Source organism: Vulpes lagopus, chromosome 21 (genome assembly GCF_018345385.1).
Source record: "Vulpes lagopus strain Blue_001 chromosome 21, ASM1834538v1, whole genome shotgun sequence".
Taxonomy (NCBI): Eukaryota; Metazoa; Chordata; class Mammalia; order Carnivora; family Canidae; genus Vulpes; species Vulpes lagopus.
The window spans coordinates 25,378,912-25,394,364 of record NC_054844.1 but is presented as its reverse complement, the minus strand read 5'-3'; positions in this window follow the sequence as shown (position 1 = coordinate 25,394,364).

Here is a 15,453-nt window from a genome sequence, read left to right as displayed (position 1 = left end):
TCTAGTATTAGCTGTGGAGAGTCTGGTCTGCCAGTCTTTGGGTCATTTTCTGCATTTGTTACACTGATGTGGATGCTATCTAGGCATATCCATGGGAGGAGGTTAGCTTAGGATTCTCCTACTCTGTCATCTTTTATGTTTGTTATTTATTGTACTTTGGTATAACTATTGCTATCCTACCTGTTTTGTTTTGTTTTTCTATTGATATCATCCAATCCAAGGCATTTCTATTCTGTCACTCTGAGTCTGTATGTCTTGAGGTCTGAAGGGAGTCCCTTGAAGGTAGCATATAGATAGATGGGTTTTGTTTTTTATTCATTCAGTCAGCCTATGTCTTTTGATTGGAGCATTTATTACATTTATTAAAGTGATTAATAAGTTTTAATTTTAATCTTGCTGATTGTCTTCTGGTTATTTTTGTAGTTCCTCTCCATTCCTTTCTTTTTCTCTTGGTCCCTTATGGTTTGATGGCTTTCTTTTGGATTCCTTTCTTTTAATTTTTTTGTGTATCATAGGTTTTTGTTTTGTGGCTACCATTGGGTTCATATATATAGCATTCTATGTGTATTCTATAGCAGTCTATATTAAGTTACTGGTCACTTAAGTTCAAACATTCAAAAAGCACTGTTTCTACCACCCATACCAGGTTTTACGTATATGAGGTCATATTTTACATCTTATTTTGTTTATCCTTGGACTAATCTTTGTAAATATAATTGATATTACGACTCTTAAGTTTTAACCTCCATACTGGCTTTATAAGTGGCTAACTTATATTGATGGTATGCTTGCTTTTACCTATGAAATGTTTCCCTTTCACAATTTTCTTCTAGTTATTACTGTATTTCATTTGGAGAATTTCCTTTAACATTTCTTGTAAGGCTAGTTTAGTGGTGATGAACTTTTGTCCAGGATATTTTTTATTTTTATATATTTTTATTTCTCCTTTAATTCCGAATGTTGGATAACTTTGCCAATGTTCTGGATTGTAGGTTTTTCCTTTAAGGATTTTGAACATATCCTGCCACTCTCTTCTGTCCTGCAAAGCTGCTTCTGAGAAATTAGCTGATAGATTTATGGGGGTTTCTCTTGTGTGTAACTTTTTTTTTTTTTTTACCATGATGATTTTTAAATTATCTCACTATTTTCTGACATTTTAATTATGTGTCATGGGGTAGGCCTCTTGGATTCATCTTGTTTGGGGTCTCTGATTCCAGGACCTGGGTGTCTGTTTACTCCCTCAGAAGGGAAGTTTTCAGTTATTGCTTCAAATAAGTTTTCTCCTCTATTTCCCCACTCACTCTCTTTCTGTGAGCCCTATAATGCAATGCTGTGAAGCTTGATGGTGTTGCAGAGTTCCCTTAATCTATCATCATTTATTATTATTGTTACCATTACTGTTCTGCTTGGTTGCTTTCCATTTTGTGTTCCAGGTCACTGATCTATTCTGCATTCTCTAGCCTGCTGTTGACTTCCTCTAGTGTTTTATCTTTAGTTATTGAATTCTTCCATCCTGTTTTAAAAAATATTTTTCTCTGCTTTAGTTCTCACTGAGTTCATTCATTGTTTTCTCAAGTCCAGTGAGCATCTTCATAGCCATTACCTTAAACTCTTAATCAGGCGTATTGCCTATTTCCATTTCATTTAGCTCTTTTACTGTGGTTTTTGTCTTGTTCTTTCATTTGGGACATACTCCTGTCTCATTTTGTCTAACTCTCTGTATTTATTTCTATGTAGTAGGTAGGTCAGCTATATCTCCTGGTCTTGAAAGTAGTAGTCTTGTGTCTAAGGTCCTGTGGTGCCTTCTAGAACAATATCCCCTGGTCAGCAGAACCAGGTGCAGCAGAGGTATCCCCTATGTGGGGTTTATGTGCCTTCCTGTTGTGGCTGAATTGTAAATACCTTTAGCCCAGCTGACGGCAATGACCTGGTTTACCTGTTGTGAGTACACCGAGCAGAGTTTGCTTCCTGTTCTGCTGCTGCCTGCAATTAGCATCTCTACCATAGCTGCAGGCACATCAAGGCAAGAGCTTACTCCTTGAGTAGTCAACCCTCTTAGCTGCAGGAACTGGAGGCATGCTGGTGTATGTGGTTATCTCCTCCCCCTCCCAGCCCCTTACCCAGACAGGAGTCATTTTGGAGTGGCACTTGGCCAGGCCATGGCTGCCTTACAGATAGTGGGATAGGAGCCACTTTGAAGGGATGTTTGGAGAGGTGGGCAGTTTTACCGGGAAACACCCTGATCTTGCATGTGGTGCTAGCATGGTAGATGGAGGATGTTAGCACTAGCTCCCCAAAACTGTCTTTAGTGTGGAGGAAGGGAAAGAGATAATACCCCCTACCACTTTTGTTCCTGGAGAAGTCTGCAGATCCCTGCTCCTCCAGCACATGTACTAAGATTAGTCATTAAATCGGCTTCACATATACCCCAGGTGCTTTTTAAACTGCTGCTTTTTTGCTATCTCCTAGGCCAAGTTATTTAGTATGATGACTCTAAGAGCAAGGACTCAGTTTCCTATTGCCCTCCAGGTCTCCTGGAGTTAATCCCAATGATTTTTAAAGCTCTGAGTTAAGCCCCACTGATTTTTCAAAGCCAGGCATTATGAGGACTCTTCTTCCCAGTATGAGTCCCAGTGCCAGGAGTGACTGGTATGGGTTTTGATCCTCTTGCTTCTCTGTACCTGTGATGTCCATTCTTTTTGTGGCTAGTTGCATTGGAGTTTTGGTTCCCAATGTGTCACCACCCTTCCTCTCCTTTTCCATTTGGCCTTCTTTCTACAACTAGCTGTGGAAGATCTATTCTTTCAGGGCTCAAGTGCATTGTCAGAGTTAGTTGTATAGATGTAGTTGTTAATTGTAGTATGTCTATGGGACCAGGTGAGCTCAGGATCCTCCTACTCTGCCTTCTTCCTGTCAGTCATTAGGTTTTAAATTTTCCAATAAAGCATGAACTCCCAGCACCCTAGGGAACTTATCCTTGACCTTTCCATTTTCTTTTTCTTGTCTACCCATTTCTTCTCCCAATAAATCTATCCTCACTGTGCCCCTCATGGTCAGGGCTGGGGAAAGGGCTGTTCTGGCACATGACAACAGAGTAGGGGTGGATCCATGTGACTGATCACTCCTTACTGTTAGTTCTCCATAAGATCCTTTCCCTCACTCACACATTTTCCATTCTTTGAAGTAGTAAAAAGATAAACCTTAAACCAAATCAAATAAAAACTTTTTGTTAATATTGAACACCTTTATATGTGTACTAAGAGCTCCTTATTCCAGGTGGGGATGGAAAAGTTTGAAGTATGTGAAGAGAAATGAGAACCTAATGTTACCTCACTGAGGCTCATTGGTGGGAGACTGTGAACTGATGCAAACCTAAAGTTTTCTAAAGCAATATTTGGTAGCCCTGGTGTAGGAGCAGGGTTTTCAGAGAACTGAACTCATGCAGAGCTGGGATTTTCTGAAGTTAAATGAGACCAAAGGGCAGTGGAGCCAGGAAGTTGAGAATGCTCACAAAAAAGTAAGTGAAATGATAGTCTTAGAGGACCAGTCCATGTATCGAAGGAAGTAAAGATTCTGTATGTGGATGAGGGTAGGTAGGAGGGGTGAAGGAAGTATGAGGAAAGGAGATAAATTGGCAAAAAATGAGGGAGATCAGAGGAGTGGTCACCTTAATGAGGATTAAAGAACAGAAGAGAGGATTTTTTTTTTCCTACCCTCCTTAACAAAAAGAATATAGCTCTCTGGGGAAGTGGTTCTCAACTTGGGATGTGGAAGAGATTGTGCATCCTCCCCTCCAGGACATTTGGCATTATCTGGAGACATTTTTGTCAAAATAGGCTTGTTATTGGTGTCTAGAGGGTACAGGCTGGGGATTCTGCTAAACATCCTACAGTGTATGTGACAGACTCCCACGTCAAAGAATTATCCGGTTCAAAATATCACTAGTGACAAAGTAGAGAAACTCTGCTCAAGAGAGTGTCATTATAATATGAAAACTGTGAAATGTCCTTCAATATGGAAATATTACCCAGGATCCTAAAGACCTGCCTAGCAAGGGATCACAGTTTTTAGCACAGTAATACTGCTATGAAGGTGAATGTGAAGGTCTATAAAAGAGTGGGTAGTTTTCAAGAAAGCCTTGGAACATGGTGGTTGTGACTGGAGACTTCAGACCACAGATGCCTGGTACCAGATGCTGCTGCTATATAGCAGACAGCCTCCTACAGAGACTCAGCCACTGGGATCTGCCCATGGTGTGGGATGTCCCTCCAATCTTCAGAGCAAAGATGCCCTTTTATTTAACTTGGAGGCAGCTCCACTACTTAAAATGTCCTCTTTCTATTTATAGAAGTTGTGATTGTTTTCTTAGCTGGGGAATAGCTCCATTATTTTCTCAAAGTGCCACAGATATTAGTCAACTTCATAGTTACACTCTTATCCTGTTAATTTTTTTGTTATTTATAGACTAATCATCTAAATCTAGTGACAAAGGAGAATGAATCGCTTTAGTTTGTTTTCCTGAAAATGCTGGCAAATTCTTTTTGTAGTCTAAAAATACATAGAGAACTTCTCTATTTTTGCTACAGAGGGAGGGTCATTTCTGATTGCTCATTAACTGTTACATTTGGAAAATGGTCTCTGTATTCTCCTCAAATGTGGGGAAATTCCTTTATTACCAAGATTAGAGAATTAGGAGCCTCAGTAAGTCTAGGTAAGATAGACCAAATGAATAGCAGACATGAAGGAAAGCAACATTTCTTAAACATGTATCTATAAGAATCACCTGGAAGATTTGTTAAAACCGATTGCTGGGATCCTTTTTGGAAAGTTTCTGAATCAGACCCAGGGTGAAGTCCAAGAATTTGCATTTCTGACAAGCTCCCAGGTAATACTGGTGTTACACATGGAGAATCACTTTGAATTTATATATTCGTTTTCATAAATTCTATTTCAATGTTAGGTTATATTTATGAAATCATCTCTTATGTTTCAGTAATCTATAGCATGTTGCTGTTTCAAAACTACAACGAATTCTTTTAACAGGTATTCCTGGAAACACACATATCTGAGAATGAAAAACATTAAGCCTTAAGATGTTTTGCAAATTTGCATGTTCATAGCAACTGTTGCTATGATTTTTTTAATGACTTATTTCCTATTATCTCTTGAAAAGGACCAATTTAATAAATGAGCACCAAAACTGCATCTTTTTTAAAGATTTTATTTGAGTGGGAAATATCAGAAAGGGAGACAGAACATGAGAGACTCCTAACTCTGGGAAATGAACAAGGGGTGGTGGAAAGGGAGGTGGGCGGGGGGGGGGTAGGGGTGACTGGGTGACAGGCGCTGAAGGGGGGCACTTGATGGGATGAGCACTGGGTGTTATGCTATATGTTGGCAAATCGAACTCCAATTTAAAAAAAAAAAATTTATTTGAGAGAGATTTGAGAGAGAGCAACTGGGTGCAGGAGTGGGGTGGGTGGGGAAGGGGGAGGAGCAGAAGGAGAGGGAGGTGCTGAGCAGGGACACTGTTGATACAGGGCTGGGTCTCAAGACCCCGAGATCATGACTTGACCCCAGATGCTTAACTGACTGAGCCATCCAGGCACCCCTGAAAACCGTATCTATGTAAACATTTAAATATCTAGAGCTAAAATGAGAGCCTAGCTCCAGGTAGTGGGCCTGAGTGGCCACGTTCCTCCTTGGTACAAAATACCAGGTGTATATCCTATTAATAATGACATCCCTTTTTTTTTTTTTTTTTTATGACATCCCTTTAGTTATTCAATCTCTTCCATCTTTTGGTTTATTTTTTTTTAAGATTTTATTTATTTATTCATGAGAGACAGAGAGCACGAGAGGCAGAGACAGGGGCAGAGGGAGAAGCAGGCTCCATGCAGGGAGCTCCATCCCAGGACTCCAGGGTCACGCCCTGGGGCCAAGGCAGGTGCTAAACCGCTGAGCCACCCAGGGATCCCCACCATCTTTTGGTTTAAAATAATCACTAAAAATAGAACAGCATCTTAGAATCTTTTCATGCTATTAAAAATTTTATTCCTCATTTGAAGATAAAGTAATATTTTTGTATTTTTTTTAAATGCCTTTTAACCTTTAAAAATCAAACCCTTTTTGTGGAAACCAAATTCCTCAAGATGTAAAATAAGCTAAAGTTAACATTTTTTAGAGAACTGACAGCAATGTTACAAATGGTCATTATACTGGAAATATCAGAGACCTGTTTCAATATTTCAAATAGACATTTCATAAACATATCCTAGTATTATAGTAGGAATAATGTGAGGATTCCGCCATGAGTTTAATATGCCTGTAATCAGTACAAAGCTGCAGCTATAACTTTCTCAGCGTGGCATGTCTAAGGAATTCTGCTTTACCAAGTGTGTTTTTATAAATGTTTTCAAGGACAAGTCGAAAAATATATTTCACCTAATATGTCACATCAATCATTTGTGAATGGTTGCTTGGAGCTCTGAATTAAGAAGTGTTTAAAAGCCCATAGCCAAAAAAAAAAAAGATACGATATTTCTTTAGCCGTGTCTGCCAGGCATGTAAAGAAAATGGTAGGACAAATGCTATCTATGTATTTGCTATGTTTCCTCTAGATACTTAGAGGGATAGATTTTTCTCCTTTTCATAATTCTTGTGCAATTGTGTAAATTAGCTCAGCAAAGTAATGATTGTAAATAAAATTTCCTTATTTCAAGAAATACCCTAAGGTTTACAAAATTCACTTCAATAGTTATAGCAATCAGACAAGAAAAAGAAAATGCATCAAAACTTATCAGAAAGAATTTAAGCTGTGACTTTTTTTTTTTTTTTTATGATAGTCACAGAGAGAGAGAGAGAGAGAGAGAGAGAGAGAGAGAGGCGCAGAGACACAGGCAGAGGGAGAAGCAGGCTCCATGCACCGGGAGCCCGACGTGGGACTCGATCCCGGGTCTCCAGGATCGCGCCCTGGGCCAAAGGCAGGCGCCAAACCGCTGCGCCACCCAGGGATCCCACTGTGACTGTTTTTTAAGTCACTATTTGCAGACGACATGATAGGACACATAGTAAATGCTAAATACTCCACCAAAAAAAAGTATTAGAAGTAATAAACTCAGTAAACTTGCAGGATATAAAATTAATACACAGAAATCCATTGTGTTTCTATATACTAATAACAAGATAGAGAAATTAAGAGAGCAACCCTATTACAATTATACAAAAATGAAATACCTAGGAATAAACTTAACCAAGCGGGTGAAAGATCTTGACTTTGAAAACTATGAAGTGCTGATGAAAGAACTTGAAGAGGACTCAAACCATGGAATGGCATTCCATGCTCACGTATTGGAGTAATTGCTTTTTGGTAGTATGGACATTTTAATAACAGCTATCTATAGATTAAATGCAATCTGTATCAAATGTATAAACAGCTGTATAAAAAATGGTTTTCACAGAACTAGAACAAATAATCCTAAAATTTGTATGGAACAACAAAAGACCCTGAATAGCCAAAACAATCTTGAGAAAGATGAACAAAACTGGAGGTATCACAAACCCAGATTTGATTACTGCAGCTTTGTAATATCTCTAAAACAGTTTGGTACTGGCACGACTTTATACACATTGATCAAGAAGACAGAGAGCCCAGAAATAAACCCATGATTATATGATCATTAATTTACAACAAAGGAGGCAAGAATCTGCAATAGGGAAAAAGAGTATCTTCAACAAATATTGTTGGGGAAAATTGGGTAGCTACATGCAAAATAGTGAAACTGGACCACTTTCTTACACTATATACCACAAAAACCTCAAACTGGATTAAAGACCTGAATGTTAGGCCTAAAATCATAAAAATCCTATAAAAGAGTACAGGCAATCACTTCTGACATTGGCTATAAAAATATTTTTCTATATGTCTTCCGAGGCAAAGGAAAAAAAACCAACAAATACAAACTATTGGAACTACTTCAAAATAAAATATTTGCACAGCAAAGGAAACCATCAACAAAACAAAAGGACTAACTACCGGATGGGAGAAGATATTTGAAAATGATATATTCAATAAGTGGTTAACATGCAAATACATAAAGAATTTATACAATTCAACACCAAAAAACAATCCAATTTTTAAAAAAAGGGTGGAAGACATGGACATTTCTCCAAAGACAACCAGATGGCCAACAGACAAATGAAAAGATGTTTAACATCGCACATCAGGAAAGTGCAAATTAAACCACAGTGAGCTATCATCTCACGATTGTCAGAATGGCTAGAATCAAAAACACAAGTGTTGTGAGATATGAAGGGAAATGAATTATTGTGCATTATTGGTGGGAATGCAAACTGGTGCAACTACCCTGGAAAACCATATGGAGGTTCCTCAAAAATTAAAAACATAGAATTACTATATAATCCAATAATTTTACTACTGGGTATTTACCCAAAGAATACAAAATAACACTAATTAAAAGATACATGTGCTCCTATGTTTCTTGCAGCATTATTTACCATACCCAAATTATGGAAGCAATCCAAGTGTTCAGCCATAGACAAATAGGAAAGATGTGGTATATATATTTAATGGAATATTACTTGGTCACGAATGAAATCTTGCCATTTATAACACATGGAGGGACCCAGAGGGTATAATGCTAAAAGAAATCAGATAAAGGCAAATACCATATGATTTTACTCCTATGTGGAATTTAAGAAAACAAATTTAAGAAAACAACAGGGAGTTGTTCACAAAGAAAAGACAAGAAGCCAGACTTAAATATAGAGGAAAAAACTGGTGGTTACCAGAGGGGAGCATGGGGATAGATGGAATAGATGAAGGAGATTAAGAGCATACTTACCATGATGAACACTAAGTGATGCAGAGAACTATTGAATCACTGTACTATACACCTAAAAATAATATAACACTGTTAATTATACTAGAATGAATGAATAAATAAATGGCAAAATACTTATAAACATTTCTCCAGATTCACAAATGTCCAACAGCATATGGAAAGATGGTCAACACCACTAATCAGAGAATGCAAATCAAAACTACAAGGAGATACCACCTTACACCCATTACAATGGCTACCATTAAAAAAAACCCAACAGCAGGAAATAAGAAATGCTGGTAAGAATGTGGAGAAATCGGGGATCCCTGGGTGGCGCAGCGGTTTGGCGCCTGCCTTTGGCCCAGGGCGCGATCCTGGAGACCCGGGATCGAATCCCACGTCGGGCTCCCGGTGCGGGCTCCCGGTGCATGGAGCCTGCTTCTTCCTCTGCCTGTGTCTCTGCCCCTCTCTCTCTCTCTGTGACTATCATAAATAAATAAAAATTAAAAAAAAAAAAAAAAGAATGTGGAGAAATCGGAACCGAAATATATTGGTGGTAGGAATGTAAAATGGTGCAGCTACTATGGGAAACAGTATGATCTAAGAATTAAAAGAGGGCAGCCCTGGTGGATCAGTGGTTTAGCACCACCTTCAGTCCAGGGCCTGATCCTGGAGACCCGGGATAGAGTCCCATGTCAGGCTCCCTGCATGGAGCCTGCTTCTCCCTCTGCCTGTCTCTATCTCATGAATGAATAAAAATCTTAAAAAAAGAAAAAAAAAAGAATTTAAAGTAGAATTATCAAATGATCCAGCAGTCCTACTTCTGAATATATATCCAAAAGAACTGAAAGCAGGATCTTGAAGATATATTTGCACACCCATGTTCATAGCAGTATTATTTGCAATAGCCAAGAGGTAGAATGAATAAAGATGTGGTATATACATAAAACAGAGTATTACTTCACCTTGAAAGGAAGGAAATCCTGTCATATGCTACAACATGGATGAAACTTGAGGACATTTTGCCACAAGAAGCCAGTCATAAAAAATCATAAGTGCATGATTCCACTTAGATATCTAAAGCAGCCAAAATTCTAAAGAATTGTGGATGCCAGGGATTGGGAGGAAAGGAAACGGAGTTGTTCACTGGGTACAGAGTTTCAATCCTGCAGAATGAAAAAGTTCTGGAGATCTGTTGTACAACAATGAGAATAGAGTTAAAACTACTGAACTGGATGCTTAACATAAAAATGGTTAAGATAGTGACTTTATAATTAAAAAAAATCTTAGAGATTGTTGTGTATTGAATTAAGGAGGGTGAGGAAAAGGCAGGAAGACCCTGAAAGTCCCACAATAAATCAAACGGTTTACCACAATTACAAGATTAAGAGCACAAATGTGGACTGTGTAGGTCTGGATTCTGACTTCCCTGCTCTTAAGTGGGGTAACGTTGTCAAGCTTACCTAACTTTCTAAGCCTAGATTTCCCCACGTGTAAAACAGGGTAAAACTAGCATTTATCTTCACAGTTGTTAGGCAGCTTAAATTAATACATGTAGAAGAGTTAGGAATTTGCCTGCATAGTAAGAATTTAATAAAGGCTAGATGTTTATTCTCTAAGAATATTTAACAACTCAAGAATACAGACTGAAGTATTGGATAGGTTATTCCAAGAATAAATGTATTCTGTGTCAATGTGTTCTCTGTATGATGCAACTATAGAAGAATACTAAACCAGGGGATCCCTGGGTGGGTCAGCAGTTTAGCACCTGCCTTCGGCCCAGGGAGTGATCCTGGGGTCCCAGGATCGAGTCCCACGCCAGGCTCCCTGCATGGAGCCTGCTTCTCCCCCTGCCTGTGTCCCTGCCTCTTTCTCTGTCTTTCATGAATAAATAAATAAATTAATTAAAAAAATACTAAACCATACATCAACACCATTCCTGAAATGGAATTCATTGATTTAAGTAATCTAAATGCAGCCTGATAAAATAAAAACTTAGAGGAAATGTTAAAGTCAGAAAAAAACTATGATTTTCACTCATAGAAATTTTCTATATATTATAAAACATTTACTTAAAAAAGCTTTTAGGATCAAAACTTATCCAAGTCCTGTGACTCGGCCTAAAAATTAAACTGATGTAAGAAGATCAGCAGGAGGAAAGTATATAAATTTAATATTTTTATGTATATGTGGAAATCTGAAGGACAAAGATGAACTAAAGAAGGCTTTAGGCCCCAAAACGTATATACCTTTTTACACAAACAACAATAAATTGGGTTAGGGACAATAGATTGTGGAATAGGTACTAGTAAATATATGGAGAAACTAATGGAAAATAAGGGCTATTTTCATACGTGTGCTTGTGGAAGTCCATTTCACCTTCGACTCCCCCTCTGCTGATAAGAATATTCTTCTTTCTCATAGAGGGAGGGTACCTCTCCCCTGGGGAAACCTGTGTTCTGCTTTTAGGTAGAAAGGTAGGAGGGGCAGAGAGCTTTTTCCATGTTTGCCATCTCTTGAGTGTCTTCAGCTCCAAATAATCCATGTACCAAATTTTGGGGTGGCATGTTCTGAAACCCTTCAGAGGAAACAGTGATACCCAACAAATGGACCTCCCAACAGTCAGATGACTATATGCTATTGGTCTATATGTCCTGATAGATGAAAAACCTTTTTGGTTATTGTCCTCTCAACCAAGTATAAAACGAAAATTTTTCATTGAGACAACTGACCTAACCTTATATTAATTTCAGGTATAATATAGAATGACTTTTTAGATTTCTATATTGTAAAATGATCACAGAAATCAGTCCAGGTAACATTCATTGCCATGCATAGCTACAATTGTTTTTTCTTATAATGAGAACTTTTAAGATCTACTGTCTTAGCAACTTTCAAATCTACAACACAGCAATAATAACTATAGTTACCATGCTGGACACTACATCCTCAGGATGCATTTATTTCATAGCTAGAAGTTTGTACCTTTTGACCACATTTGCCATTTCACCCACTCCCTGCCTCTGCCAACCATCAATCTATGCTCTGAGCTTGATTTTGTTGTGTTTTGATTCCACCTATCAGTGAGGTCATATGATATTCGTCTTTCTCTGATTTGTTTTGCTTAGCATAATGTCCTCAAGATACATTCATGTTGCCACAAATAGCAAGATTTTCTCCTTTTTTTTTAGTTGAAGAATCATGTGTATGAGTGTGTATACATATATAACACATTTTCTCTATCTGTTCATCCTCAGTGCTTGTTTCTGCATCTTGGCTATTGTAAATAATGTCACAGTGAGCATCAGGGTGCAGATATCTTATCCAGTTAGCGTTTTCATTTTCTTCCATTAATAGTCAGAAGCTGAATTGTTGAATCATATGTTCTATTTTCAATTTTTAACTTTTTATCAAAATATAGTTGACATACATTAGTAGTATCAAGTGTACAACATAGTGATTTGACAATTTTATACATTATACAATGCTTGCCATGGTAAGTTTAGCTATGATTGGTCACCATACAAAGTTATCACAGTATTATTGATATTTCCCATGCTATATTTTTTATCTTGTGACTTCCAAATAACTGGAAATTTGTACCTCTCTATTCCCTTCACTCATTTCACCCATCCCTAGTCCCCTTCTCCTTTGGCAACCACCAATTCTCTGTGAGCCTCTTTGTTTTGTTCTGTTTTTTAAATTCTACATCTGGTGGGACCTTAGGTGGCTGGTGGGATCCAGCCCTGAGTCAGGCTCTGTGCTCAGCAGGGAGTCTTCTTAAGATCGTCTCCCTTGGGCAGCCCAGGTGGCTCAGCGGTTTAGCGTCTGTCTGCCTTTGGCCCAGGGCATGATCCTGGAGACCTGGGATCGAGTCCCATGTTGGGATCCCTGCATGGAGCCTGCTTCTCCTTCTGCCTGTGTCTCTGTCTCTCAAGAATAAATAAATAAAATCTTAAAAAAAAATTGTCTCCCTTTTCCTATGCCCCTCCTACCACTCTCTCTCTCTCTCTCTAAAAAAAAAAAAAACTTTAAAAAATTCATATATAAGTGAAATCATATGGTATTTGTCTTTCTTTGACTTATTTCACTTAACATCATGCCCTCTCGATCCATCCATGTTGTCATGAATGGCAAAATTTCATTTTTTGTCAGAGCTGAATAATATTCTATTGCATATAAGTACCATATCCTCTTTATCCATTCATCTATAGGTGGACACCCAGGTTGCTTCCATATCTTGGCTATTGTAAATAATGCTACGATAAACATAGGCTGCATATTCTTTTTGAATTAATATTTTCATTTTTGTTGGGTAAAAACCCAGCAGTGGAATTACTGGAACTATTAATTTTCTGAGGAACCTCCGTGCTGTTTTCCATCATGGCTGTACCAATTTACATGCTGACAGTGCACAAACCTTCCCTTTTTTCCAAATCCTTGCTAACAGTTGCTATTTCTTCTCTTTTTGATATTTGTCATTCTGACTGGCATGAGGTTGGTATCTCACTGTGGTTTTGATTTGCATTTCCCTGGAGATTAGTGATATTGAGTACCTTTTCATGTATGTGTTGGCCACTTATGTGTCTTCTTTGGAAAAATGTCTATTCAGATACTCTGCTTATTTTTTAAATGGATTGTTTGTGTTTTGTTTGTCATTAAGTTGTCAGTGTTCTTCATATATCTTGGATATTAATCTCAGACATGATTTGCAAATATTTTCTACCATTTAATAGGTTTTGTTAATGACTTCCTTGCTGGCAGAAGCTTTTCAGAGTAGGGTTCATTAGAATCAAATTTATAATCTGTTTCAAGTTGAGTTTTGGGGAGTAGTATAAGATAGGGCCCAATTTCATTCTTTTGCATGTGGCTATCCAGATTTTCCAATACTATTTATTGAAAAGACTGTCCTTTCCCCTTATATATTCTTGGCTCCTTTTGTTGTGATTTTAATTGACCATATATCCATGGTTTTATGGCTGGGCTCTCTGTTCTGTTGATCTATGTGTCTGTTTTTATGCTGACACCTTACTATTTGAATACTGTAGCTTTGTAGTACAATTTGAAATTGTGAAGCATGATGTCTCAAGCTTTGCTCTTCCTACTTAAGATTGCTTTGGCTATTTGGGGTCTTTTGTGGTTCCATACAAATCTTAGGATTGCTTCTTAGATCGCTTCCTCTCTTTCTGTGAAAGGTGTTATTGGAATTCTGATAGCGATTGCATTAAATCTGTACGTTACTTTGGGTAGTATGGACATTTTAACATTTGTTCTCCCGATCTTTGAGCATGGAATATCTTTCCATTTGTTTATGTCATCTTTAATTTCATTCATCAGTGTTTTTTAGTTTTCAGAGTACAGGTGTCTCTCCTTCTTGGTTAGGTTTATTCCTAGATATTTTTGGTGCAATTGTAAATGAGATTGTTTGTATTAATTTCTCTTTCTGCCACTTCATTATTAGTGTATAGAGATACAACAGATTTCTGTATATTTTTGTATCCTGCGACTTTACTGAATTCATTTATCTATACCACTAGTTTCCTGACAGAATTTTTAGGGTTTTCTATATATGGTATCATGTCAGCTGCAAATACTGATGGTTTTACTTCTTTAACAATCTGGATGTGTTTTATTCCTTTCTCTTCTGTGCTTGCTGTGGCTGGGATTTCCAGTACTAAGTTGAATAAAAGTGGTGAGAGTAGACATCCTTCTCTTGTTCTCAATCTTATGGAAAAAGTTCTCAGTTTTTCACTGTTATGTTAGCTATAGGTTTTTCACATATGGCCTTTATTAAGTTAAGGTATGTTCCCTTTGAACTTGCTTTGTTGAGGGTTTTTTTATCACAAATGGATGTTGTACTGTCAAATGCTTTTTCTGCGTCTATTGAAATGATCATATGGTTTTTATCCTTTCTCTTGTTGATGTCCTGTATCATGTTGATTGATTTATAAAATTTAACCACATTTGGATTCCAGGAAGAAATCCCCTGTTATCATGGTGAAAGATTTTTTTAAACGTATTATTGGATTTGGTTTGCTATCATTTTGTTGACGAGTTTTACATCTGTTCATCATATATATTGGCTTATTGTTTACTTTTTTTTTTCTTTTTTTTTTGGCGGGGGGCTCTTTATCTGGTTTTGGTAGCAGGGAATGCTGGCTTCATAAAATGAATTTGGAAGCTTTCCTTTTTTTTTTTTTTTTTTTTTGCCTAGTTTGAGAAGAATAGGTATTCTCTTTTAAACATTTGCTAGAATTCACCTGTCAAGCCATCTGGTCCTGAACTTTTGTTTGTTGGGAATTTTTTTGGTTACTGATTCAATTTCATTGTTGGTAACTGGTCTGCTCAATTTTTCTATTCCTGATTCAGTTTTAAGAGGTTAAATTTTAAGGAATTTATCCATTTCTCCTAGGTTATCCAATTTTTTGGCACACAATTTTTATAATATTCTCTTATGATCCATTGTATCTCTGTGGTGTCTTTTTTTTTTTTTTTTCATTTCTGATTTTTACTAAAATTCCCCCATGACCCTCATCTGGCTAAGGGTTTATCAATTTTGATCTTTTCAAAGAGCCAGCTCTTGGTATCCTTGATCTGCTTTTTGCCTTTT